The sequence below is a fragment of the Leptonotus elevatus genome, chromosome 14 (assembly GCF_054856555.1).
Source record: "Leptonotus elevatus isolate MCC_2025b chromosome 14, RoL_Lele_1.0, whole genome shotgun sequence".
NCBI classification, from domain to species: Eukaryota; Metazoa; Chordata; class Actinopteri; order Syngnathiformes; family Syngnathidae; genus Leptonotus; species Leptonotus elevatus.
The window spans coordinates 3,284,194-3,311,085 of NC_141252.1; the positions used below are offsets into that span (position 1 = coordinate 3,284,194).

A 26,892-nucleotide genomic window follows, 5' to 3' on the forward strand; every position below is an offset into this window, starting at 1 on the left:
TATTGAAAAATAGTATAAACACACTACAACTTTTTTTATTTTGAGTGGAAGTCAGATATTTTTTTTTTTCATGAATGACTTCACAAATGCACTGCAGGTTGACCCACCCCAAACACACACGCACACACCGTTTTCCTCCTCCGCTTCTTTGGGTCTCTTTCGGGAAACGTAGTTGATGATTCACGCTTTCAAAAAAAAAAAAAAAAGAAACACAAACGTATGACACGCTTGATCTTGGCCTTCTCTGGTTTTGATTTGTAGCCATTCAGGAGCCCCCCCCCCCCCTTTAAGCCCACCCTCAATGGCTTCCAGCTGGATGTTCTCCTGGGTGCGGAGGAGGAGGAGGGCTCGGCTGGCAGCAAGCCTCGACTTGCTCAATATCCTCCCCGCCCCATACCCCCCCCCCCCCCACTCTCGTCTTTATTTGTTTAATTGGTGGAAAAAGCCATAAAGTTGAAATGTTTAATTTGTGGCTGATGTCCAATGTCTTTAATGACTACACGAGGTTCGGAGGTGAAGAACGCAAGCGCTCCCAAAAGGCGTTTATGAAGCCGGATAAGCTGTCCCGAAATACCCTGAAAGATTTCATCAAATATTTCTTGCTTCCGCTAATAGATGCTGTGCCCTCACTTTTTACCCGCTCAAAACAGCCCTGTCGAAATCAGCCTGTTCTGGGAAGCCTCCAGTGTGTCAAGCAAAATGCGCAGCAAAAGATAACAAAATACATTTTCCACCCTTCCACTGTAAATGTACTTAAATAGTCGACCAGGGGTCGGCAACCTTTTTGAAAAAAACCTTTTGCACCTTTTGCGCTTGTGGCGGGGGCGCTTCTGGGCAAATATTTCTCCTCATGGTAACGCCCGTGTGCCCACTTTTTCCTGAACATTCAGCAAAAAAGTGGAAGAGCGTCGGCCGTGGCCGCAGGTGGCCTGAGCGGGTAAAGCGGCGGAGCGTGTGACAGCTGACTAAGAAGTGGGATAAAGGACAAACGAGGAGACAAAATACTTTTTCCAAGGAGGGCCGCACACGGGAGAGTTTGAGACTAGTGACGCTATGTATGTTTTGTTTCATAGCTTTTCAAGGGTAAAATCAAAGGACAAGGTTAAATCAAGGTCAAACACACAAAACATATGATGGCAGAACTTTTCCGCAATTTCTCCCAATTTTGTGGAAATATTGAATAAATAGATGCTAAGAGGGTAATTATTTGGTGCAGATTGACATTGATGTTAAAGAGGTCACCCAAGGTCAAAGTAAAATAAGGTCAAAATTCAACAAATACAATAAACTATATTAAGTCATACTATTAACAGTCTTGACGATGACATCATGGTCTCAGAACTAGTTTTTGTTAGCTTTGATCAAGTTCCGTATCAAATAAAAATTCTTTGGTAGCACAGCTTTAGACCAAATAAAGCTTTAAAGAAGTTGCCAATGAAAAAGGTAAGGCCAAAAAAGAAAATCTCAATTTTGTTTTCTCTCTCTAGTCATTCAGGACAATTACGATTTTAATCTAATAAACCCAACAAACATTCATTTAAAGGCTTCATTTCTTCCAAAATAATTCCTGTGCAAAATGTTCAGACAACAAAAATGTTTCTAAATCAGTTTTAACATAAACTGTCATTCATAGTTTGTGCTTAGCAGGTAATTGGTAGCTATTTTTTAAACACATTCTGCCACAACTTACAAAAACATTTGGACGTAACAAAACATAAGAACAACAGCTTTTAATAATCCAGAAGACAAAACTCGATTTCACAATTTGGCAAATTTTCAACAATTCAATTTTTATAAACTTTGATGACATTTTACAAGCAACATACAATTTCAATAAACCACATCATGTCACATTTTAAATATATATTTTTATATTGACAAAAAAAATTCCCTACCAAATATATAGTCACCATGTCAATTCTTTAGTAGCATAGCTTTTTCGACACTTCAAGACTTTAAGGTAGAGCTCAAGTGACAAAGTCAGAACAAGGTCAAACATAGAGAAGACTCAAAAAGATGTCATTTCCCACCATTTGTACCCATTGTGGGCAGAATTTGGTGCAGATTGAACCAAAGTCTAAATCAATTGAATGGCACCTCAAATTCTTGGTCTTGGTCAGAACTTTTTCCCGATATGTGCTTATGATGTCAATATAGCCCAAAATGACGATGTTATGAAGTAAAATATGTTGTTTTGGTTTGAAAATGCCCAAAAGACTTCCTTTTCACCATGCGAGTTCTTTGGCACTTTAGACGCTGTGACAGAGTGTTTACCTTGCAAGAGTGACAGCGATGACAGTCTGATGTCATCAAGGTCAGGGTTGAAAGCGGGACGGGGGAGGGCGTCTCCAGCCTGCCGACGGGAGGACGTGACGCTTTGTCACTCCTCGTGCGTGCGTGCGTGCGTGCGTGCGTGTTTGTGCGCAGGGAAATCAGATAACGTCTGTTAGAAGGCACGTTGTGTCTTCGTAATTAGAATGATGACGAAGAAACTTGTTACACGACCTTACACAATTATGTGCTTAGCCTACTTTTTATTTTCTTCTCCTGTGCCGGTTACACAGAACCTTAAACAAAAGGTGAGAGGTTGCTGTGTAAAGAGTTCAAAAGTAAACAACTCCGTTTTTTGCCAATTGAGTAAAATGAGTGATGTTATTTCTGAATGCAGGTTAACGCTAGTGTTTTTTTTTTTTTAGGCTATTCTAAGTTAATATCTATTCAGCAATTGCGGTGTTAATTTGGATAAAAGCTCATGAAAAGGCCTTTCAAAGAGGATGTTGATGTCTTTTAATTGCAAAAGCAGGAACCAGCAGGAAAATAATTTTGTTCAAAAACAGACAAGTCCAAAGTCTGAAAAAGGGATAGATGACCAAGGTCATTTATAGAGAGATTGAAAAAAGATTTAAGATTTTAAACAAAGGTTAAATGGCTTTACCATGTAGGAAATGTGAAAAAGTCCATTTGAAACAATAAGGTTATATATATAAATATATATATATATATATTTTTTTTTTTCCCTCTAATTGTAATTATTGACAATATTCATTTTTTGTAAACATATGTAAAATAGGTTTTTTTTGACATTTGTCTTTTTAACAAAATAAATAATCAACCTATTTTTATTTTATTTTATTTTTTACCTTTTGTTTTACTAATATTTTCATTGTATTTGTCCCACTAGGGCAGGCCAAACCCCTGAAAGGCACATAAATATAAACTACAGTATGTACAGTAATAAAGTATATAAAATCAATGTAGAGGTACAACTGAGGTAAATTTTTAGGGGAGGCGTCCATTATTTGCAAATCTTTGCTATTCTTGGGGCCTGCAAATTTGATTATCAATAACTGAAAATCAAAGACACACATCTTTATCACCAAGTCACACAGCAACATTGATTCAATCTTGTTGAATAGATTACGTCGCTGGCTTGCGCTTGTGATGCAACATTTTAGCGCTTAGTCAAGCGTTCTTTTTTTCTTCTTTTTTTTTTTTACAAGCATAATCTGTCTCTCCTCGTTAAACAGAGAATCAGCAAATATGTAGGTTAGTCGCAACAATACTCGGCGAACCGACTTGACCTGAGGTTTTACGAGCACACGGGCCTCTAAGATCTTGTGCATACAAGGAGGCGGCGTGTTCTCACATTTCCACTGCAGGTGCCTTAACGAAGACTTTCTGAGCTAAAGTGAACTCGTTCAAGGTGCTTCAAGGTTCATTTTCATGAAAAAAAAAGGGACATTTTCAAGATGGTTTTGGGTATTTTCAATATTTTTTGAAAACATTTAGCATATTTTCTAATAGTAGGATGTTTTAGAATAGGAAAGTTGCACTTCTGAGGAAAAAAATCCATTCACGAAAAAAGTGGTATCTAACTCATTTGCTCCCAAAAACTTTATTTATACGTTTTTTATGCAAGAGCAAACAGAAGGCTTTGTTGCAGCTTCTGACATGAAGAGGTCGCTTAAAGCAATGGTAGTTATCACAAATAATGGCCAGCGGGTGGCAGCAGAGTATAAGAGATTAACCAGGGTCATGTTGCACCAAGTTAAACAGATTTGTGAATAATGATGAAACTTTTTTGACCCTAATTGCTGCAAAACGGAAACAGATAGAAATTTACTTTTTTTTTCTGAAGAGACTCTAATCTTTGTTTTGGTAGGTTCCATGTATTTATAGCAATAGAACACAATATTCTGTGGGCCTTGCAAAATCAATCAAAATTCAGTAAACCGGCTGAGAGCGAAGGGGGTTGCTTCAGTGAAAAGGGCTGCGAGTGAATGAGTTAAGAAAAAATGTCCTCAGCTTTTAAAGGGTTAAAATCTCGGATGATGCCCTTATCTGCTAACGGAATTTACTTCCCAGTGGTCTTTGAACAGTTCCTGAGAGTTTGGGCTCAAGTTCATTTTCCATAAGATACTGGTTGCTATGGACCTTTGAAAAATGGATGAGCCAAAACTTTCAAACTGGTTTCAACCTGGCAACATTACAATTGCTGTACCTTTGTCAATCTTTCAGGTACTTCCATGTATTATGTATAATTTCATTGAGAATCAAGTGTAGAAATTGAAAATATGAATACAGTGTTCCCTCGCTATAACGCGGTTCACTTTTCGCGGCCTCGCTAATTTTTTTAGCGCAAAAAAATAGTAAATAGTATATATAATAGTAAATACATGTAAAACATAAAGCTAACTACTTTGCGGATTTCATTTATTGCGGGTATTTTTTGGAACCTAAACAGCAGAAAACGAGGGAACACTGTATCTCAATTAGCATTTTGAGGACCATTTAGCCAGAACCAGTTTTTTTCTATGCCAATCCATCCAAATATGTGAAACGATGCGTGGCATTAAAAAAAAAAAAAGTTACTCACCAGTCGACTAGCCTAACACCCGCTTCAAATGTATTGGCAATTGGCTAAATTCCCTATAGGAGGACTTGATCGGGCATCAGTGACACCGGACAGGTGTCCTACCGTTTGCTCCGCTTACGCCCGTGGGCCTGGGCCCGGGTGCCGTGTCCTCAGAGGTCAGAAGGTTAATGGAGCACAGTGGCGCCGGGCGGCCGTGCCCCAAATCCTGGCTGGATTTGGTCAACAGCGAAGCTGTCACTGCAGATTAATACGCTGAGGAGCCAGAACAGGCCCCGAGTGCACGGGGTGGGGTGGGGAGTGGGGGGTGGGGGTGGCGTGGGGGGCTAATGGCTCCCAAGTCAGCCATGAAAGTGGCTGTCTTCCCCATTCTCCTCCTTGACGATAAAGGAAGAGAGGAGGAAGGCGGAACTACTTGAGTCAAGGAGGAAAATCAAACCGACACCTGATTCTGTTGCTCCCAGTGGCGAACCGTGCTTTTGGTACCTGGGCCTTTTTTTTTTTTCGACTTCATTTTATAAAATGTAAATATGAATATTACTAAAAACCTAAAAAGTGATCTCTTTTTTTTCATTTTTATTTATTTTTTCTTCACTTTTGCACATGTTAATTATTAGTAGTTTTTTTCCCCCCTCAATTTTATTTCAAACATGTATATAAAGAAAAAAACACTGGTTATAAAGGAACATGTGTAAAGAGAAAATATACAAAATATGTAAAACAACAAACACAACATTAAAGCAAGGATAGCAACATAAGAAAGTTTCACAATGTTTCACCCAATCATGAGCTCCACATTTACACGTACATGTTTGAAAAAGAGTAGGAAGAAGCATAAACGTATCAGGTCCTCTTTTAACATCCGTTACACAATAAATAGGTATGTATAGCAAATAAAAAACTGCTAATATATCTTGATTATATATAATAAAAAAAAATTAAAAAAAGGCTATTATAAAAATTATACTTTTACATATACATATATATATACTAATGATTTATTTTGGGACAAATTGCAGATGCACGCATTTAATGAAGATTGCGAAATTTGAATTTCCATTGTGTGACGTTCGTTGAGGCTTGGGGGCGTCATTGGTGTTTTATCAAGCGCCAGAGAAGCCCAACCGTCGGCTCTCCTCTGCGGGGGATCTTTCGGGACTTTTTCATGTCGCCAAAGAGGCCTGACAGCGCGCTCGCTGCACGGCGGATGCACGGGGCTGGGGCGGTGGGGGTTGACGGAGGGGATTCCCCTCTCGCTCGGCACGCGGCTTTTTTTTTTGGGTACGCAGGATGTTGCGCGTCCACCAAACGTTGTGCTGCACAACAATGTGCGAATAACGCCGTGCCCGCCCCCACCACCACCATAAACGTGTTTCAAAATAATACTCTACAGGCCTGTGCTAAAAAAAAAAAAAAAATTCTCATAAGAATCATGATTCTCATTTGCTATGATTGAGAATCGATATAAAAGGTCCCAAAATCGATTTTATTTAAAATATCTTATACCGTCTTGCCCTTGTTTGTGTGTGCCTTTATTGGGAGCGCTGTTCATGTTGTACACGATTTTGCCAGTTAGGGGCAGTGTGGTTTCGCGCGTTTTGATACACTGTTAAATTGCAGCCGCATTAGAGTAGAAGAAAAAAAGTCATGATCAAGTTATGTCAATAATTTTAAAAAAAAATTGCATCATAGGAGTAATGTTAAGATGCTTCTGATTCCTGAAGCGTTTTTGTATGAATGGCCGTAATTTTGAGTGACAAAAGTTAGCGTTAGCAAGTCAACGGCACTTTTCATTGTGCGTTAGCCTTGAGCTAGCTACATTCGGGAAGCAAACTCAACAAAGTGTGTTTGTATTTAAGCGTTCACTGTGTGTAATTTTCTTCGTTTCGTGTGTTTAGATTTACAGTTAACCTCAACTGGAGTGTAATAAACAGCTTGATACTGTAACAATAGTATTTATTGTTAGTTCATGTTGCTTGGGCGCCGATTAGAGTGAGGGAACACACTGCAGGAAGTGAGCTTGACCGAGTGTGTCTCATGATCCTTCAAAAGTAGCCAAACAGTTGCTGCAGCCTTCCCCGGTTCCCGTCTCGAAGGTCTTCCTTTGACTTCATTCTTGGTTTGTGCTCGGTCAACTGCGAGACCTTGTATGAGGACAGGTGCCCGCCTTTCCAAATCCTCTCCAATGACCTGAATTTCCCACCAGGTGGACTCCGATCCAATCTCAAGGATGATCAGTGGAAACGGGATCCGCCTGAGCTCAATTTTGAGCTTCGTGGCAAAGACTGTGAAATGTTTTTAATCCAGTTTGGCTGTAACACAATAAAATGTGTAACAAGTGAAGCGCGGTAAATAATTTGTGAATGTACTTGATCTTCCTCATAGCGTGATTTGAAAGCAGGCAGACAAACAGACAAAGCGTGAGTCAAAATGGCTCAGACCTCTGGTTTCACTTCCTTTCTTCTTGCAACACGACTGAGTGTCCTTTGGTAACCTCACAACAATACACTCATTTATATGGCTGGGCGATATTGGCCTTAAAATAAATTCTCTGATCCCCCCCCGCTTTTTTAATCTATTTTGCCCAATTTGGAAATTGAAAAAAAACAAATGACAATCATACTTACAAATTTAGCTCAAAAAGAAGAAGAAGAAGAAGTATGGGTGGAGCAAGAAAAATGGAGCTTTGCAATAAAGTGGAGACTGAGGGCAACAAGAAAACAGGACGCTGCAGCAAAAGAGAATGAAACTTGCTAACAAACGGAACAGAACAAAGATTTACTGTATTTCCTTCTGAGGCGATTCATCTTATCCAAGATGAGACTAAGGGTAGCAAGAATGCCCCCTCTACCAACCCCGCCGCCTGACTGTTCTGGTTCGGCTATTGTAGCGGACTCAGAATCGTAACTTTGACATTTTGACAAAACAGGAAATGAAAGCTAACCAAGTGAAGGAGGGGGGTAACAATCCCTTCTTTGTTTTCTTATTAAAAAGCCTCAGGGATGATCTGAGATGAGAGGCCTTTAAAATAATCTTTTTTTGTCTACAATAAACCCCCACCACATTTATGCCCTCAGTCTCTACTTTATTGTTCCCCAACATTTTTTGTTGCTTGTTGTTGCACCAACTTCATCTTTGATAAAACTGATTTCCCCTTGCAGTTAATACAAAAGGACCTCGTTCACTTGTCCTTAGTCTCCACTTTGCTGCAGTGCCTCATTTTCTGTTTGCCCTGAGTCTTCACTTCTATTTGCCCTCAGTTTCACCTAAATCATTTTAGAGGGAAATACATAAAGCCATTGTTGTCTTATGTTGTTAGTGTTTGATAACAAGTCTTTTTTTGCTTTTGCTGTCTCACCCCATTTGCTGACCTCAGTCTCCACTTTACTGCATCACTTTTTTTTGTTTCCCTCAGTTTCACCTTTAATCAAATTAATCTACTTAGAAGTAGACCATTGTTCTCTTTAGTTTTTTTGTTATCGAAACATGTTCTACTTTGCTTAATTCTCAATTTTTTGTTGCCCACAGTCTCTACTTCGCTCCAGTGCTCCTTCTTCCTTGTTGCCTTAAGTCTCATCTTGGATGCAATTAATCTTGTTAGAACAACATTGATGAGAACCTCATTCTGTTCTAGTCATTAGTCTCTATTTTGCTGAATCACTATGAAAATGTCGCCCTCAGTCTCCACTTTGCTGCAGTGCTCCTTTTTTTTCTTGCTACCCTCAGTCTCATCTCGGATAAAAGTGATTTCTTTAGAAGTAAATTCATGAGACCGTTGTGTTCTTTCTTGTTTGTTAGTGAGTCTTGCTCTCATTTGCTGCAGCACCACATTCTCGTGTTGCCCTTAGTCTCCGCTTTTCATAAGCGCTGTGTTTTTTGTTTTGTTTTTGTAGTTTATCAAGTGGAAAGCGAGGCTAAGGGAGATACATTAGGTTATACGAGACGTGTCTTTGACTGATTTATGTCTTGGGAGGGGTGTTTGTTTGGATATTGTCCCACTCCCTTCTTGGAGCAGGTGCTAGCAAGATTCTTGAGGCTCATTGGTGGAATCCTGAATGATGGGAGCCATCGGGAGGCGGCTGGGCAGCAGGACGGTTTGGAGCCTGTACATCCCTTTTATGGAGTCTGTCAGATTCATATTTTCTATAGCATGTGACTGATCACCCCTGCCATGCTGCTTCTTGGTGAAAAGGCAGCGCTTAACCCCACCCCCTTCCATTTCTCTCTCTCTGGACTCTCCCTCCCAATAGGCCGATGCTCCCGCGAGCGTCTATACAAGTCTGGATCCTCACAGGGTTTCCATTGTCTCCCGATCTGGCCCTCTGCCAAGAACACAGCCAGAAAACTTTTGCACAATCTTTTCTTTCGCAATGCTCGTCCCCTTCACCCCCTCCTTTCTTTTCTTCTTCTTCTTTTTTACGCCTTGCGGTTATTTACTCGCCATTGAGAGGGTGTGCGCGGGGTGTGTGGTTGTGTGCTTGCTGAATCACTGATGTTGTGCGGAGGTATTTTTATCGTTGAGTGACAAGCATTCACACAGAACACAGCACATTCTGGGCTCCACCTTTCAATTGTCAAAACAATTCCACAATAGGAAATGAAAGGGAGAGGGAGGTGGGGGTTTTCTTGGGAATCCCTCTCTGGGTCAGTGGTGTGCTTTGTTGCTGCCCTCAGTCTCTGCTTTGCTGTGTTGCTATGTTTTCTTGCGACCCCCAATCTCTGCTTTGTGTTTTCTTATTGCCCCCATTCTGTGTTTTACTGCAGTGATCCATTTTCTTGCCGCCCTTCGTCTCAAACCTCCGACTGCATGTCACTCCATTTTCTTGTTGCCCTCAGTCTCCATGTGGCTGCAGTGCTCCATTTTCCTTGATGACACTGCAGCGCTCTGATTTTTTGTTGTCGTCAGTCTCCAGTATGCTGCAGCACTTCATTTTTTGTTGTTGTCCCCAGTCTCCACTTTGCTGTAGCCTCTCATTTTTTTGGGTGCCCACAGTCTCCATTTTGCTGTCGAACAATGTCTTGCTGCTCTAAGTCTCCACTTTGCCGGAGCGCTTCCCATTTTCTGCTGCCCTCAGTCTCCTTTTTGCTGCAGCACTCCACGTTCTTGTTGTTTGTTAGTGTGTCTCATTCTCCTTGCTGCAGCACTCTGTTTGTTTTATGTCCCCCTGATAAAAAAAAAATTCAGCCAAAAGGATGGGCCAAGAAAACCTTGGACCAGGTTCACTACAAAAACTAACTTTCAACCCACACTTCATCCTCATTTAAAAAAAGTCTCCATCCATCCCATCTATCCCGCCGTCAGCTCCGCTTCCCAGCTGCGAAGGGTGAGGCGTGTAAATCCGGGCCCCTCGGTGTGAGCGGCGGGCCCCGGAGAAAATAAATCTGTCCGGGGTTCACGGGGAGTTCAGCCAAGCCGCAACTCTCCTGCGCTCTCTCCTGTTCTCGTCGATCTCAGAGCCGTCACTCGTCAGATCGCAAAAATTGACGCCGGTAATGTCTTCAGCGACGCTCGCTCGGGTGATGTCATCGATAGCGAGCGTGGGAAGCGAGTGGGATGGTCGCCTCTAACATGTGTTGTGACTCTTCTGAGACCCATCCAGTTTCTCTGGGTTTTAGTTTCTTTGTTTTGAGACATAATCCAGAAACCAGAAAGCTTCGCTTCAATTTTAAGAGACGTTAAAATACACAATTAAGTCTGTGGCGTAAATGCTAAGTTAGCATCAACAGGTTAATGGCTCATACCATTTGAACGCTATTGCTAACCAAAACAGCATCACTTGTCATTGTGAAAAGTCATGTGGTTCAATTTACGTGCGAGTCGATCTTATGTTATGCAGGAAAAATGCCATCTTTTGTGATGACTAGCATCCATGATGACAAATTTTATTAGTTCTCGATTCTTTGAATGAAAACTAAAATGCCTCCCTCAAATAAACATGTTGTTGGTGCCGCTAAGTAGCATATACTTTTATTTACTATTTGGTTGTGAGTCTGCAGCCCATTTAGGCATCAAACTAAAGTTGTTTCTCACTAAATTTGAGTTTTCTTAGTTAGAGTTGCCATTACATATTGCTATGAAACATACTTTAATACTTGCTGTTTGGGTTTTGTTCCAAAAGACCGTTTAGTGAGTAAACTAGACGGGCTGTTCAAATATTTCCACACCATACTTTAATTAGAGTATGAATTTACTGATTGTGTTTTATTCTGCTGCCGAATTAGGTAGCAAACAAGAACATTGTTCAAAAATGGTCTCACACCAAACAGTGTTCCTTTATTTATGGAAATGCTGTTGGTACAATTAAACTTACTTTTACTTGCTGTTTGGACTTTAATCCGCAGCCCATTTAGGCACTGAACAACATAACTTTCAATAGTTTTTAGGCAGTACGTATTGTGAGAATTTCACTGTTTATATCTTATACACTTCCATTTGCATTCATCTTGCAGCCCGTTTAGGTGGCTAATTAGCGAATTACTTGACTTTGGTTGTCATTCGACAAACATACCCTTTGTTAATATGGAACTTAAGTTTCTTCTTTTTTAACAGTACATATTGCAGTAATTTTACTGTTTATACTGTCTGTTTTCATTTATTCCGCAGCCCATTTAGGCGGCCAAATAGTGGCAAACTTTTATCTGGTTGTCACAACACTGAATACAGCCTTAGTTGATGTGAATTTTAGTCAGTGTAAACACTTTCGTCTTTATTTATCAGTATATGATGTTGGAATTCTTCTGTTTATACTCCCCATTTGGATCAATCCTGCAGCCTGTTGAGGCGGCCAATAAGTAAATGGCTTGCCTCTGGTAGTCAATACACAACATAACCATTGTTGAAATGAACTTGGAATCTTCTCTGACATTCGGTTTAATCGGTTCCTCTTCTTTAACAGTACAAATTGTAGGGATTTTATTGTTTACACGACACATTTTCTTTTCACCTGCAGCCTGTTAAGGCAGCCAAATGGATGATTGATTTGCCTCCGGTTTTTCAAAGCCTTTCTTAAAACAAACAAATCAAACTTGATTGACAAAATTCTTAACCAACGGGGTGCGAGTCCCGCCACGACAAACGCAGTCAAACAGGCTTGATCCCATTCCCTAATCCAACGAGCACTAATTTCATGTCGCATCCTCCGATGGTGAATGCCCGTCTTGTGTTTGGCCCGGCGTGGCCCCTTGACCTGCGTCCTTCATCCCCATCGGCCCCCTCCTCATCATGCCCAGCTAAGCCCCCCGCGCAACAGGACAAACTGCAGGCCCCCCTAATCAGCTCATTTGGAGCAGATCAATGGCACTGATGACAAGGGCCCGAGTCCAGACTGTGGCCCAAATGAGACCCGAACAAAACACCCTTCTTAAGCGAAGGCCTTGGAGCAAATGAACCCCCCTCCCCTCCCAAACCCCCAGGTGAAAAGGTCAGGAGGTTGATGACCCGAGGTGGGGGCGGTTCAGCGAAAGAGGTGTCCGAGGTGGAGAGGGCGGCGGAGGGTGGGGTAGGTTGGGATTGGGGGCGGGGGTGGGGGGTCTGTGGTGTCCCTGCTGGTGGGCCAGCTGAACAAACAGGCGAGGGGGGAACAAGGCCGGACTTGAGAACTGTGAACCGTGCGGGCTGACTTACAGAAGAACGCGGACAGCACCGCCGGCGACACTGAGCCGTATTCTTGTGAGACGAACACAACACACATACCAGAGTGCCGCTGAACCCACACACACACACACACACACAGTCAACGAGTCTGCGGAGGGGTCCGCATATACACACAGAAAGTCTTGTGTCACAATGTTCTCACGGGGCCATCTAATGACATCCAATTCACTGTCAAAGAGGAATTAACAGAACAATACATTGATTATTAGAGTCGGCCGTGTCGAATACGGTGACATTATGAAGCCAAAAGCTTTAGAAGCGGTTCTGCACCACTGAGAATAGACCCACGCATGACTAGAAAAGTACAACTGGTCTCCGCTTTCATAGAGATCCTGCAAATTGACCACATCAAAACCGGTAATGCAAATTTCAATGCTTAAGCAAGAAAACAGACATAAAGTGACTGCGTCAGCAAAGTGGAGATTGCGGGTGACATAAACATATCGCTGCGGAAAAGTGAAAATTGTATACAACAGGAAACAAAAAAGGACTTTTGCAGGAAAGTGGAGACTGTGGGCAATCAAAAAATCTGACTGCTGCAGCAAAGTGGATACTGACGGCAGCAAGAAACCATAGCCCTGTAGCCAACAGGGGGATTAAGGCCACAAAAAGTGGAGATTTAGGGTAATAAAAATAGACTGATGCAGCAAAGTGGAGACTGAGTGTAGTCCAAAACAGACTTTTGCAACAAAGTGGAGGGCAACAAAAAATCAGACTGCTGAAGCAAATTTCCGACTAACGGCAGCAACAACAGATTGCTGCAGCAAAGAGCGGATTGGAGGCAGCCCCAAAAAAAAAGACTTGCAGAAAAGTGGAAACTAAGGGCTTGAAAATTGGATTTCTTCAGCAAAGTTGAGATTGAGGGCAGCAAAAAATTATTGGTAGAGCAAAGTGGAGGCTGACGACCCAATAATGTTGCAAGAAACTGGCCATTAAGGTCAGAAAAATGGCTGTTGCAGCAAAGTGGAGACTGCGGGCAGCAAGAACACTGAGCATTGTGGCAGAGTGGAAACCGTGGGCAATAAGAAGACACACCCCTGCAGCAAAGTGGAGACTGAGGGCAGCAAGACAGTGTTGTACAGCATCTAAATAGAGATTGTGGGCACCTTGAAAATAGAGGGCTCCAGCAAAGTAGAGAATGGGGGCAACAAAAATAAGACTGCTGCAAAGTGGAGACTAAGGGCAAGTAAACTGGCAAAAGGGTGGTCAAAGTAATCCTTCTTAATCCGTCCTAAAGTTAAACATACTCCTGATAACTGTAGCATTGTCTTTGGAAGTGTACGCTCCTTGGCGGTGGTAATCATTTTAATGTGTGGGAGCCTGCATAGCCCAGTGAGGCATGCGTGCGTGAATGGGAAGTACTTCTGCTGCTTGCGTCTGATGTTGTGAGACGGGTTCCCTCGGTCCTTCTACATCCCCACCGCCGAGCTCCACCAGACCCCCACTTGCAGGGACAAGAAGAAGAAGAAGAAGGAATCTTGTGGATGTCTGTCTTCAATCAACCCCTCCAAACACCCCCCCCCCCCCACACACACACTTCACTCACCCCCCTTCCTTACCCACCACCCTTCTAATCCGCACCACATGGTTGACAAAACCGGGAGGAATTAACGGGAAATGATTCGTACTGAACTAAAGCTGCGCAGGAACACGTACTCCAACCTTTTTGCCCCCCCCCCCCCCCCCCACACCCACCACCACACCCCGTCCATTGTTTGTCCACTTTATAAATCATCCATGCCGACACCTGATACCTGATCCCATTTGTCACCCGTGTTTACGTCTGAGACGGGACGCTAACCCCCAAGGGGGGGGGGGGGGGTGCTGCCGGGACGGGAGCGGGCCGCCCTCAAGGAAACGCAAGTTTCATCACGTCCCTCAGAGAGAGACGGCGGACTCAAGGAATGAATTAATTTCATTTCAAGTTGGACATTAACAACATAGTTCTGAATTTACACGATGCCTTTTCCTGCGCCGTCAGGGGCGTTATTGATCGTTCTCATGTGGGACATTATCAATATTATTATTTTTTTAAACAGTCCTGTGGGGCATAATTAAATCACTGCGGGAAATTATTAAATGATTAAAAAGAGCTAATGTAAGGCATTAATAACTGTTTTGAATGTTTTGGTGGACATTATAAAAGCTGCCATGCTGGACCTTATTCAGTATTTTAAAAAGCTCTTTTGTGGGACAATTTTGGAAGTTACGCCATAAAAAAAATGCTTCAAGACAAGAAAATGCAGTTTGTTGCTAATCACAATGTGGATTTTATAAATGAACAATGTTGGTAATATGTTAATTAGTCATTTCCGTCAATAAAACCTTTGCTTCAGGATTAGGATTATCCTGCAAAAAAACTTGCTCCTTTCAGAAAACTGTTCCTCAAAGAAAAAGAAAAAAAAACTTAAATATTACAGGACTGTCGTTTAGACAGCAGCGCATAAAATTAAGATGAAAGATATTTCGTCTTACACCCAAACCCGCTGACAACATTGGGATAATCCACTTTTCGACTCAACTCTCGGTGAACTTGCCTGACCGAACCGGAGTTCAGAGACACCGGGTCTCGAGCCGGGGAGGGGTGGTGGTCCAGGGGTTTACGAGACTTGCTGGGTATGACACGGAGAGCTCAACACGCCCTCTAAGGGAGCGGCCCAGCGGTGAACCCGATGGCCCGGGGGTGGGAGGTGGCAGGGTCAAACGGCAGATAGCAAGTAGAACTGGAAGACGTCAACACTTGTTTACCCAACGTCGTCAATCAATCCACAGCAGTTGTGCTGAAAGACCCGTTCGCAAGCCGGCCGGGAATGCGCTTGTTTCGCTTGTACAATTAAAAGATAATGCGAGAATGCAAATTGCGGTGAAATTGCGTGTGAATGCTGAAAAACGGAACAGAAATGCTATAGAATTCATTGAGATGAATGTCAGACTCGGAATGATTTGAATTGGTTGAGAAATGCGGTCTGAGGAGGTCAAGTTGTGAAGTATTTATTAATTTGAAGATGGAATGGTTTGAATCAGTTTGAATTTTTATTTTTTATTTTTTTTCTGAATGGAATTAGTTTCCAAGATGTTCCGAAAGACGGGAAATCTTTTTTGTTTTTACAGTTTTTTTTAAACATCTGATTCACTTAAAGGTATTTTTGTGTGTGTGAATAATGCAGATTTTTGGGACAGATATGAACTTTTTGAATGTGGAAAGTAATTCCCACCATTTTGTGAATTTGATGAATCTTTTAACGTTTGGATGGTTCGAATGGGTTGAGAAATGTGGAAGGAGAAGCGTGGCAAATAAACGTTCTTGCTCTTCAATATTCAGACGATGCAGATTTTCCTACTCGAGGCTGCCGTCATGATTGAACTTATGAAGGTTTAGTTACTTTAGTCTTTATTAAACTCGTGCCGCACCTCCTCGGTTTAGGTTTTCTCTTCTACCTTTGTGTCGAGTTTGGATTGAGTGACGTAGTCTTGGCACGCTCGAGCAGCAATTAATCTCATGGGTGCGTTTATTTTAGTTTTAATTTAGCTACCGTGCAATTAGTTGCCCTCTTGGGGTGTGTATTAATTTGGGTCAAGTTAACTTGTCGAGGCACGCTCGAGCAGCACTGACTACTCTTTGATGCTAGCACCGTTTAGTTAGGTCCTTAAATTTGAATACATCTCCAGTTAGTTTTCTCTCTTGTATGGATCGTTTGGTCAGGTCTGAATGGAGCCTCTTGCGCAGTTTCTGCTCAACTTTCATGTCAAAAGTGCTTTCAGGTGCACACACTTGAGCTACTGTAGTTTTAATCTTGAGTTAAGTAGTCTAGGCATCCTCAAGCAGCAGTGCCGACTCAATGTTAGTGCCCTTTTGGTTTGTCATTTAAGTTTTAATCCAATTCTAGTTAGTTTGGCCCCTGGCCGTGAATCATTTAGTCGGGTCTGAGCACAGTTATCGTGAGTCGACCCTGAACCGAACCAAGAACACAAGTATTCTGGGCGCGCTCAAGCAGAACGTTCTGAGGAAATGTTCCTTCTTTCTGTTAAGCAAAACAAAAAAGTGCCAAATGTGTAGTTTCACTTCCAGTTTTCCAGTTCATACTAAGTGAAAAGGAAGTCAAATGCGGGCCTCCGTCGCCATGGTTACGTGCTTATTAACAAGGGGTGAGGGGGGGGGGGGCATTTGCTGGTAAGAAAAGCCAGCGATGCTTGTCTTGGAGAGATGAGCCACCAAAGACCGCAAAACCGTCATGAGCTGCGCAAGCATAACAAAAGTGGCGCCTGGAAGACCTTAACCCAGAAAGACTTGCAACAATGCTAATCGTGACTCCTGATTGCCTTTCACACAGAACAACCACTCAGAGAAAAGCCAGGATAACAAGCAGAGTGAAAGGGGCCACGAACGCTAAATGTATTAATTTCCAGGTCGACTTTGTCAACCATTGCCAACCTTTCACGCTAAACAGTGATACTGCATTTGACAGACAGGGTGGAAGGGGGTGTAAATGCTAAATGTTACGGGCTCACAAATTCCCTCACAGTGGCTACTACCTACAATGCCTGAAAATTGTCAGTTGGACTTTGTACCACTTAGTCTATGTTGCTGCCTTTCACACAATAAAGTCAATGCCGAGTTTGGGAATTTTCAGATCCACTTCATCACCTGTTCCCATCCGCAGGCAGTGTGAAAGGGGCTGCAAATGCTAAAGCTTAAGGCTCACATATTTCTGCACAGTGGCTACGCAGAAATTCTGGAAATGTTTAGGTCCCGTCCCAATCCATTTAGGTGTTTTTCACACAGAACATAGATGCCGGTTTGACAGGCTGTGTGAAAGGGGCCACAAATGCTAAAGCTTAAAACTCATATATTACTGCACATGCGCTGCCTCAGGAGCCTGGAATTTCTCAGGTCACCTTCGTCCCCTGTCCCAATCCGGGTTGGTGCCTTTCACGCAGAGCAGTGATTTGATAAGCAGCCTGAAGGGGGCTACGAATGCTTACCGGTAATCTTAATTCTTGCACATTTCTGCATAGGGACTTCCTCTAAAGCCTTGAAATTGTTGGGTCAACTTCATTCTTGGCCCCTCTGGGAAATATACAGGTCCATCACGGCCCTCATTCTGTATGTGCCTTTCACACAGAACGGCAACACCACGTTTGACAGACAGTATTAAAGGGGCGACAAATGCTAATGTCTAACCCTCCTAAATCTGCTCAGTAGCTATACCAAAGCTTGGAAATTGTTCACTGTGCCCTCCCTGTTCCTTGTCGGTGCCTTTGACACAACCTGAGGCGAGACAAAAAAAAAACAGGATAACAGGCAGCGTCAAAGGGGTTATGATTGCTAAATCTGACGTCTGGAAATTTGCAGGTCGACTTTAGCCCTCCCGTTCCATAAAGGTGCCTTTCACACAAAACACCCACACCGGGCTTTGGGAGACAGTGTGAAAGGTTCTGCAAAATGCTGATGTTAAAGACTCACACACACTTCTACATGCATTCCAGCACAGCGGATAGGCAGATCAAAGCCTGTTGGAGGGGTGGGGGTGGCGCGGGGTAGGGGGGCAGGGGAATCCACCTTCACATAAACAAGGGGATCTCCTTACCCAAAACAAGGAGGCTGCGGCGGAACAGGGGGGGCACAAAGGGGGGTATTTGTAGGGGGCGTGCGCACGGAAAAACATGTAACGTGGGCGGAAAAGGTAGAGGCAAAACATTCATTAACTCTTAATTACAACCTGTGCTTTTTATTCTTCAAAACAAGCCACACACACGCACACACGCACACACTTACCGCAGGAGTACGTCAGTTACTCCACGTGCCTTTGCATGACGTCATGGTCTCAATTGAGCCCATCTGCCAGATGCAAATTGCTGTCTGAGTCTGTGTGCCGATCGAGTTGATCTCCAGGCTACATGCTAAGCTAATATCTTGATAGCAATTTTGACATGAGCTTCTCCCCCCCTGCCATCCACAAAGCCAAAGAAAAGGCAAATCATTGAACTTATGTGAGACTTATCGACAGCACATGCAGCATATGTTGACAGCTGACACGTTTTGTATTGTGCTGTGATTTCAGGTGTTGGCATCCAGAAGGCTGCCTTCGTTTGCGGCTCTCACCTGAGGAGGCCAGCACGGAGCACAAGTGACTCCTAGTGGAGGCACGTAGAACTACACCACTTTAAGACTTGGGTTTATTTCTTTATTTCTTTATTATTATTCTTAAGGTAAATTGAGGATTTACAATGTTTGTTTGCTGGTTAAAAAAAAAAGAAGCTATTGTGGGATTGTCATTTAGTTTTCCATTTCATTTAATTTCATTTAAAAGGGACAATGCAATTTCAATCCTTTTTTTTTTTCTTCAAATTTTAAGACTACTAATTTATTTGTTAAGGATTTTCACCCATGTTTCTTTAATTACCTGAAATATTTAATTTAGATACATTTAGGGATTAACATTAAAGAAACAATGATATCAACATTTCACACCTTTACCGGTTCCAGGGTTAGCGTGAGTAGCTTTGACTTTTTATAAAAGTGTGTTCAGTATATACAAAGAAAGTGGGTGAATTTTATGGATTTTTTAATTTTTATTTTGTTTTTTTCCTAATAAGCAATGGTGTCGTTTGGAAACATACTGGCATTTAAAGCGTTCAAATCTCACAAATATTTGATGTGAATAAATCTGACTCGTGTGGGAAACCATATTAAAGTACAGTATAATATTTTTGCGGGTGGATGGTGCAATTTTTGTCCCATTTAAGGGTTAAAATCTCCGTCTGTGTCTGTCTTGGAACGATTGCGTACATGGTACTTACTATCCGTTATTTGTCTGGGACCAGATAAATGATGTCACTCCTTTAAGTCATGCGTTTTATATTGATCTTTTTTTTACATTTCCAGTGAAGAATATCCCGATTTTCCGTTTAATACTTTATGTGGACCACAAGACTGCACCGAAACCAATCTGTCTAAATGTCATACTAGACGAGAGTATCGGCTGATTATTGGCCCTCGGACCATGGGCCCAGAGACCAGAGCATTGAACCTGATAACTAAGGCTAAAGTTTGCGCTAACATAGGACCTGCACCGTAAGTATGGACCTGGGCATGGATCTGGACCTGAACTAATAGAGTCCAGACCTGGATCACTAAGACTAAGACTAAGCGTGCATGTGATTCTGGACCTGAAAGGAAACAGGAAAACCGACCTGCGCCTCAAAGACTTGAGTTTCAACTCGGGTATGAACCTGGCCATGAAATACAAGCAGGACATGGATCTAGACGTAGAAAAACTAGAACGATGACCGGAATCAAAGCAACTAGATTAAGGACCAAGGTATGGACCCTGACCACAAAGATTAGTATGAAGACCAGGGCAGTGATCTGTCCAAGACTCCAGAAATTGATCTGGACCACAAAGACATAGTTCTTGAACACACAGACTAGAGTTATGATCAGGGCATGGACCCCCAAGACTAGATTGTGGATCAAGGATATTAACCTGAATTTGAAAGACCAGAGTCTGGTCAAGAACCTCTCCTCAACGACTAGTTTGGATTAGAGTGTGGCCTTGGACCACGTTATGAACCTGGTCACAAAGGCTCAGGGTGGACTAGGGCAAGGACCTAGAACTGAAAGACAAGAATCCACACATGGACCTGCACCTCAAAGACTACAATATGGAAAAAACTCATTGTGATTACAAATCTCTCATACAAGAGTGTAAAATATATGCATTTTGATTAATAAAATAAATCCTGCTTAAGGTTGCCACTTCACAAATGTTCGTTTATTGCGGAGGTTTCTGGAACATAACTCCCGCGATCAACGAGGACTGTATTATGTTTTGAAACAATACAGCACTATTTTTCTTTCATAAAAACACGAAAAAAATGATGGTGCACATCTGTGATCCAGATGTTCTACGTGCTACCCGGCTCAGGATGTTTTGGATTCCCGTGCGTGCAACATGTGGGCCGGGCCGGAGGAGCCTCCGTTGGGAGCCCGAGCTCCGTCTGGCTTGCGTGGAGATGTGTTTTACCTCCCAGGGCCGGTTCAGTCTCGGTCTGGCCGCAGGGGGGTTGGGGGCACGTCCGCTGGCGTCCAAACTCAGGCCAGATGTGAGGGAGCTGAATCAGGTGGTGGGAGGGGAAAAAAACGCTGCAGGAGTGGAGATGCTGGTGTCCCCGTGTGGAGGTGTGCGGCTCAACGTAACAGAACGAGGTGACGGTCTAGATTTGGGTTTGAGACTGAGGCCTGATGAGCTACAGCTCTTAAACTAGGGCAATGTTTATCCAGACTGTTTTCCATGTCTCCTTCAGCCAACACAGGTGTTTCAAACGACCAGCTAATCAGCAAGCTCTGCATGAAGCCTGATAACGATCCTCAGCTGTGTTGGCTGAAGGAGACATGGAAAACAGGCGGGATAGGGGTACTCCAGGACCGGGGCTGAGAAACAGTGGTCTAGAGCAGTGGTGGGCAAACTCGGTCCTCGAGGGCCGGAGTCCCGCAGGTTTTGGAGGTTTTCCCTGCTCCAACATAGATGATTCCAATCAACAGGACCGTTATCAGGCTTATGCAGAGCTTGCTGATGAGCTGATCATATATCAGCTGTGTTGGAGAAGGAGACTCACCCCTGGTCCAGAGCAGTGGTTCTCAACTGCGGTCTTCGAGTATCCCTATCCAGCCTGATTTCCATGTCTCTCTTAACCAACACAGGTGTTTCAAACGATTAGCTAATCAGCGAGCTCTACATAAAGCCTAATAACGATCCTCAGCTGTGTTGGCTGTGGGAGACAGGGGTACTCGAGGACTGGGCTTGAGAAACATTGGTCTCGAGTACTGGCGCGAGCATGGACCTGAGTCTGAAGTTCCAAGAGGACTGAGATGGATTTTGACCTCAAGACCATGACATTGACTTGCGCCTTTGAAACATGGTTATGGACTGGATCATTTGTCACCCACTTTGCCCCCCCCCCCCCCCCCCCCTAGGTTTTGGTGTTAGTTATGAAAATATGCCAAGAAGCTAAATAGTAACACAATTGGGTGACTAAAGATAATTCAGTTTCAGAATTAAAAATGTTTTTGCTCCACTTTCTGCTCCGTGTCAAGGTCTGATCGTACTTTGCTTGATTGATCGGTTTCAGCGACTTTAAAAGTGGAAGAATGTCAAACGGGCCCTTGGTGACAGCTTCTGGTCCTAGTTCTCATGAGAACCATCTTACCGTTGACCCGCGTTGTCCACAGCTGGCCAAGAAAAAACTGATTTCAAGCGGACACAATCTGCCACCTGCTCCTGCGGGTTCGTGGACCCTCTCAGGATGCTTTGGTGTGTGTGTGGGATGCTTTAACACACACACAACTGACAGAGCATTGGGGGGGGGGTGTTCATTGTCTTCCAATCAGTCTTGAGAACCAGGACGCCCTCCGATCCTTTCGTCCGGTTGACCGGGCAGCGAGGAGATAGCGACCGTGGGGGTTGGAAGGGGCTTTGATCACACCGTCCGTTACTCAATGGGACGTGGCGTTGAAGGGCGAGGGTCCAGGCGGGGGGTCCTACGCTGGAGGGAGTGCCGGATTGTCTCAGGGACCTTTCTGTCGTTCACCCCCACCAAGAAGCCGATGCTGAGGTTGCAACCTTTTGCTGGCTTGGTTGATGGGGGGCCGTCCTGGAAGCATGTTTCGCGACCCCCCCTGCAACGGCCTCCTGTCTTTTAATCCAAACCATCAAAGACCCTCTGGCAGAGAATTTGGGTTGTTAGCACAGGGGTGGGCAGGGTATGGCCCGGGGGGGACATATACAACGCCCAAACCATTCTCTAACCCGGCCCATATAATATTTATATACAGAGGATACAAAATACAGATGATATTTCTACATTTTTTGTGCCACTGTTTGTGTTTGAATTTCCGTTGCTTAAAGGGTGATAACACTAACGGAGGTGTGATATGTTAGCCCTTTCTTTTATTGTGTTACCCATTATGTGTTAGCATTAGCGTTAATAATATAAAAATAGTAGAGGTGCCAGGCGATTAAAATTTTTAATCATAATTAATCGCATGACTTCAATTAACTCACGATTAATCACAATTTTTATATTTGTTATAAATGTACAATAAGATGTACGAGAAAATATTTTTTTCTAAGTTTCATACTCTTGTTAACATAAAAGTGGGAGAAAAATGTACTAATATAAATATGGCCGCATCTTTTAGTCATTGATACAGTCATTTAATAATAATTAATATAATTGAGTTAAAATTAAAAAGACTTACTGTAAAAAAAAAATTTAGTGTAATATTGATTTTTTTATAATCATTAAAGTTGTACAGGACACGTTATGTTAATAAGAAAATGTTTTGAAACAAAAAACAAACAAACTCGCATTTAAACAGGCCTGTGGAGACTTTCTATATCGACTAGTAATAATATATATTATAATGAAGATTGATTCATCATTCAATGAGAAATCTCTTTTTCCTGGTAACTTTTTTCAGCCGTTTGAATTGTTAAAAAATTATTCATTTGACTTTGTGTTATGTTCATTCTATTTTGTGCGTATTCTGGCGGCCTCTGGTGGTCATCCCGGGAATGATAAATCTTTTCCTACATTGTCCAGCAGAGGGCAGCATGAGACTGAATTTATTGCGTGTGTGCTGCCGAAGCTGATAAAGACTCACCCAAACTTTTATATAAAATAAATAAATAAATAAATAACTCAAAACTGCTCACGACTAGCATGAAAATGGTCAAGTTTGAATAGTTAAACTTTATGGGATTGTTGTTGTTTTTTTGTCAGTATTTTTGCTTCTTTGCATATCCTGATTGGGGACAAGAAATAAAAACGTTTTTGTACATCACTATAAAGAAAAAACAACAACTAGGGATTTTAGTATTTTACTAAAAAATAAAAATAAATAAATAAAGTTTTTGTTCCGTTTTTGTAACTCACAAAAGTGTGTACTTTTTTCTTACTAATTAAAAAGAAGAAGAAGAAAACAAAAGATATGTATTGGGGCTAATATATATGTATAAATATATCTATATATTATATAAAATAAAATAAATAAGCTTATTTGGAGGTCCCAGTGAGAACAATGTGTGACTACTTTCTGTTCTGTTTGTTACTACATCTATGAAGTTACAAAATTGAAAAACATTTTTTAACCGACATTAAGACTCTTACATTTTATTAATTGATTTTTTTTTAAATAAAATTCCATAATGTTTACCTTATGCTATTCCTACTACTTTTTCCATTGTGTAAATTTTTTAAAACTTAAAAAAAGGGAAAAAAGAATGTAGAAATCACAAAATGTATCTTTTTTGAACTGTTTCTGCTACTTTACTAAATAAAGTAAAAAAAAATCTCACAGTGACTGCTTTTTCTTTTTAAAAAAATGTAAAAATGTTTTTTAATTTTTTAAATATACGTATAATTAAGGAAATTCATTTAAAATCACAAGCGGTTATTATTCCTGCTTCTACTTAAATAAATAATATTTAAAAATATATATGTTAGTCAATATGATCGAGGAAGACATTTGACTAGCAGGCCAAATGAATGTTTTGTTATGAGTGTTTTATGGTGGAAAAAGCCCTGCTTGTGTTTGTAACCCCCAACCCCCCTTGTGCTAACAAGACTTTTGCTTCTCATTTTCCCTTTTGCTTCTCATTTTCCCTTTTGGCTTCCTCCACGTGCTCTGTGTGTGGTCCATTTTGACGAGCAGCGCCCCAACCAAGAACCACAGCCAAGGTCAGGCCGCTTCCTCTCCTCCTCACCATCTTTAGACAGAAAACGTGGTGAGAGTGCGCCTCTGCTGGTGGCAGCTGAGTTCTGCATGACAGGACTTTTTTTTTTCTTTTTTTTTTCATTGGAGGGACGCATATGTAAAGGACATTATGGGAGGTGTGTGTGTGTGTATAACTCATGGTGAGTTGTGGTGGCGCTCGGTTGTAAATCAAGCTGCCGACAGGAGCGTTGCAGGCTGAGGCCTAAATCACAAAATCCACCAAGCGATGACTGTTGAGCCTCTTATTTTAATTTATAGTGATATCAGTATTGCTGTCGGTGAGTACTCAAGATCCAATGCTACAATGACAAAATATTGCAAGGATCGTGAGGAGTGAAATGATACCGTGATACAATTTGTGGTGCCCTGAGATACGAGTGACCCGACGTGCAATGTTTTCAAGATACGAGCCGGCCTCAAAGATGTTTAGTGCCACTTCCAGATTAATTTGACTGTCAGACCAATTTCACATACTGTGTATTTTAAAGCTAACTCATAGCTTAGCCTTTCAGTCTGCTAGCTTAGTACTAATGCTAGCACGTCATGGGAAAGGCATATATTACAAGGTGGGCAGCAGCGGTGACAAATCCAGGTGCAGAAAGTAAAAACCCTGCCACAGTTTGGCTTTAGCCCCTGATGCTATCTAGCTAGCTCCCTAAAAGGTAAACAAACACCATGGGAGCTAGAAAGATAGCTAGTTAGCTAGCACCTGGGGTTAAAGCCAAACTGTGGCAGGGTTTTTATTTGCTGGACCTGGATTTGCCACCTCTGGTGAGCAGCAGCATAATGGTCAAAAGTCAGTTGATGCAAACTGTGACAAAACAAATTCATTAAAATATCAACGAAATCATTAATTAAATTCTTCTCATTTAACAACACAGTGATACAATTATGCATCGATATGACACAAATCAGTGGCGAAAGTGATCAAGTGGATGCAGCAGACTGATTGAATGATGCAATAATGCTTTGACATAATGAGTCAGTGATACAAAATGATCAAACAATACAGTGCGGAAAAGGTGATGATCTGGTGAATTGTTCCGATGACAGTGTGATAGAATGATCCAGAACGATAAGGAGCGAAAATTGATGTGGTCGACTGGAGTGTGGAAAATGTGCCGCCAAGCCCGAAAACCGCCCGACCGCCATTGTTGGCTGTTGTCTGCGTGTGGTTTTAGCTGTGAAAATGATTTTTTTTTTTAAAAGGAGAAGAAAAAACTGCTTACAATGTGTGGAGTGCGCATTTTTTATTTGAAAAAAAGTCACTAAATTGTTTCTTTTTTATTTACTTTTATGACATTACTGAGAAGAAAATTTATAATTTTGTAAATAATAATAATTGTTAATATTTTTATTATTAACAATAATTTTATTAATATTTTTTTCTAAAATAGGAAAATATTCTCAGCAGTTGTAATTTACCCCCAATTATTATTATTTTTTTAAGATTAAAAGGGGGGGGGGGGTTGTCAAAGCATTTTTTTTTTTACTACTTTAATAAGTGCAGCGTTTGAGCTTGACAAGCAGGCAGCGTGATTCATGCATTAGTTCCGACACCGGACGTCTGTTTTTACATTCACGTGGAGATAAACTCAAATGTCCGTGTGTTGCATTGTGGGAGAGCAAATATGAGAAAATGACCACAAGCAAGTGTGGTGTTTTCCGTTATTGTATGGAAAAAAGTTTCTCTTTCATAGTTCATTTGATTGCATTCACTGACTTACAGTTGAGCCGCTGAGAACGAGAGTGTGTTAACTCCACGTTTGTCATTTTGTGATTTCTCGTTTTATGGCCTGAATAAAAAGTGGCAAATTTATATTTTGGTGAACAATACAAAAGCATACTACGTTCCCACGTAAAATATATCATTTTGGGTAAGCGTCAAGACCTGTGGTCTGATGAGACCAAATTGCTGTTCATTGCGGTTCACTTATTTGGGTCCACAATGCATTGTGGGGTTGACCATAGGTTGTATTAATAATAATAATAATAATAAAAAATTAAAAATATATATTTGTAATGCACTTCACAGTTCAAGAGAAACTCAAAGTGCTACTGTGGCAAGTTAAAAAAAAATAAATAAAAAAAAAAAAAAATATTTTTATATATAGGTGTCAGGCGATTCATATTTTTAATTGTAATTAATCACCTGACTTCAATATATAACTCATGATTAATCACAAATTTTATATCTGTTCTGAATGTACTATAAAATGTACGAAAATTATTTTCATAGTTTTCATAGTCCTGTTAACATAAAAGTGGGGTGGAAAATAAACTAATATAAATGTGGCTGCATATTTTACTCATTGATACAGTGATTTCATAATTTATAAAATTTAGTTCAAATTTAAATTAAATTTACATCCCGTGGGAGCAGCCTGCCTCTAATGCAATATTCTGCACAGCAGTGGGAGAGTGGGAGGGCCCAAGTAGAAGAAGGAGAAGAAGAAGAGGGTGAGGGGTGACTCCTTGCAGAAACCTGATCCCGCTTTGGGCCCTTTAAAGGAAGATGGTGTGCTCAATGAAGGCCAGGAGGAGCGTGTGTGCGCGACTGCCGTGAAGTGTGCGTGCACGCGGCGA

At 41.7% G+C, this 26,892-nt stretch overlaps 1 long non-coding RNA gene across 1 annotated transcript in view; it reads left to right on the top strand.

Annotated features, from left to right (window-relative positions):
- LOC147162586 (uncharacterized) overlaps positions 1-19,925 on the top strand; it is a 97,265-nt gene extending 77,340 nt beyond the window's left edge. Inside the window, exon 3 of the long non-coding RNA XR_015097005.1 lies at positions 18,590-19,925. This is a non-coding gene — a long non-coding RNA (uncharacterized LOC147162586). The remainder of the gene's footprint in view (positions 1-18,589) is intronic.
- The last annotated feature ends 6,967 nt before the right edge of the window (positions 19,926-26,892 follow it).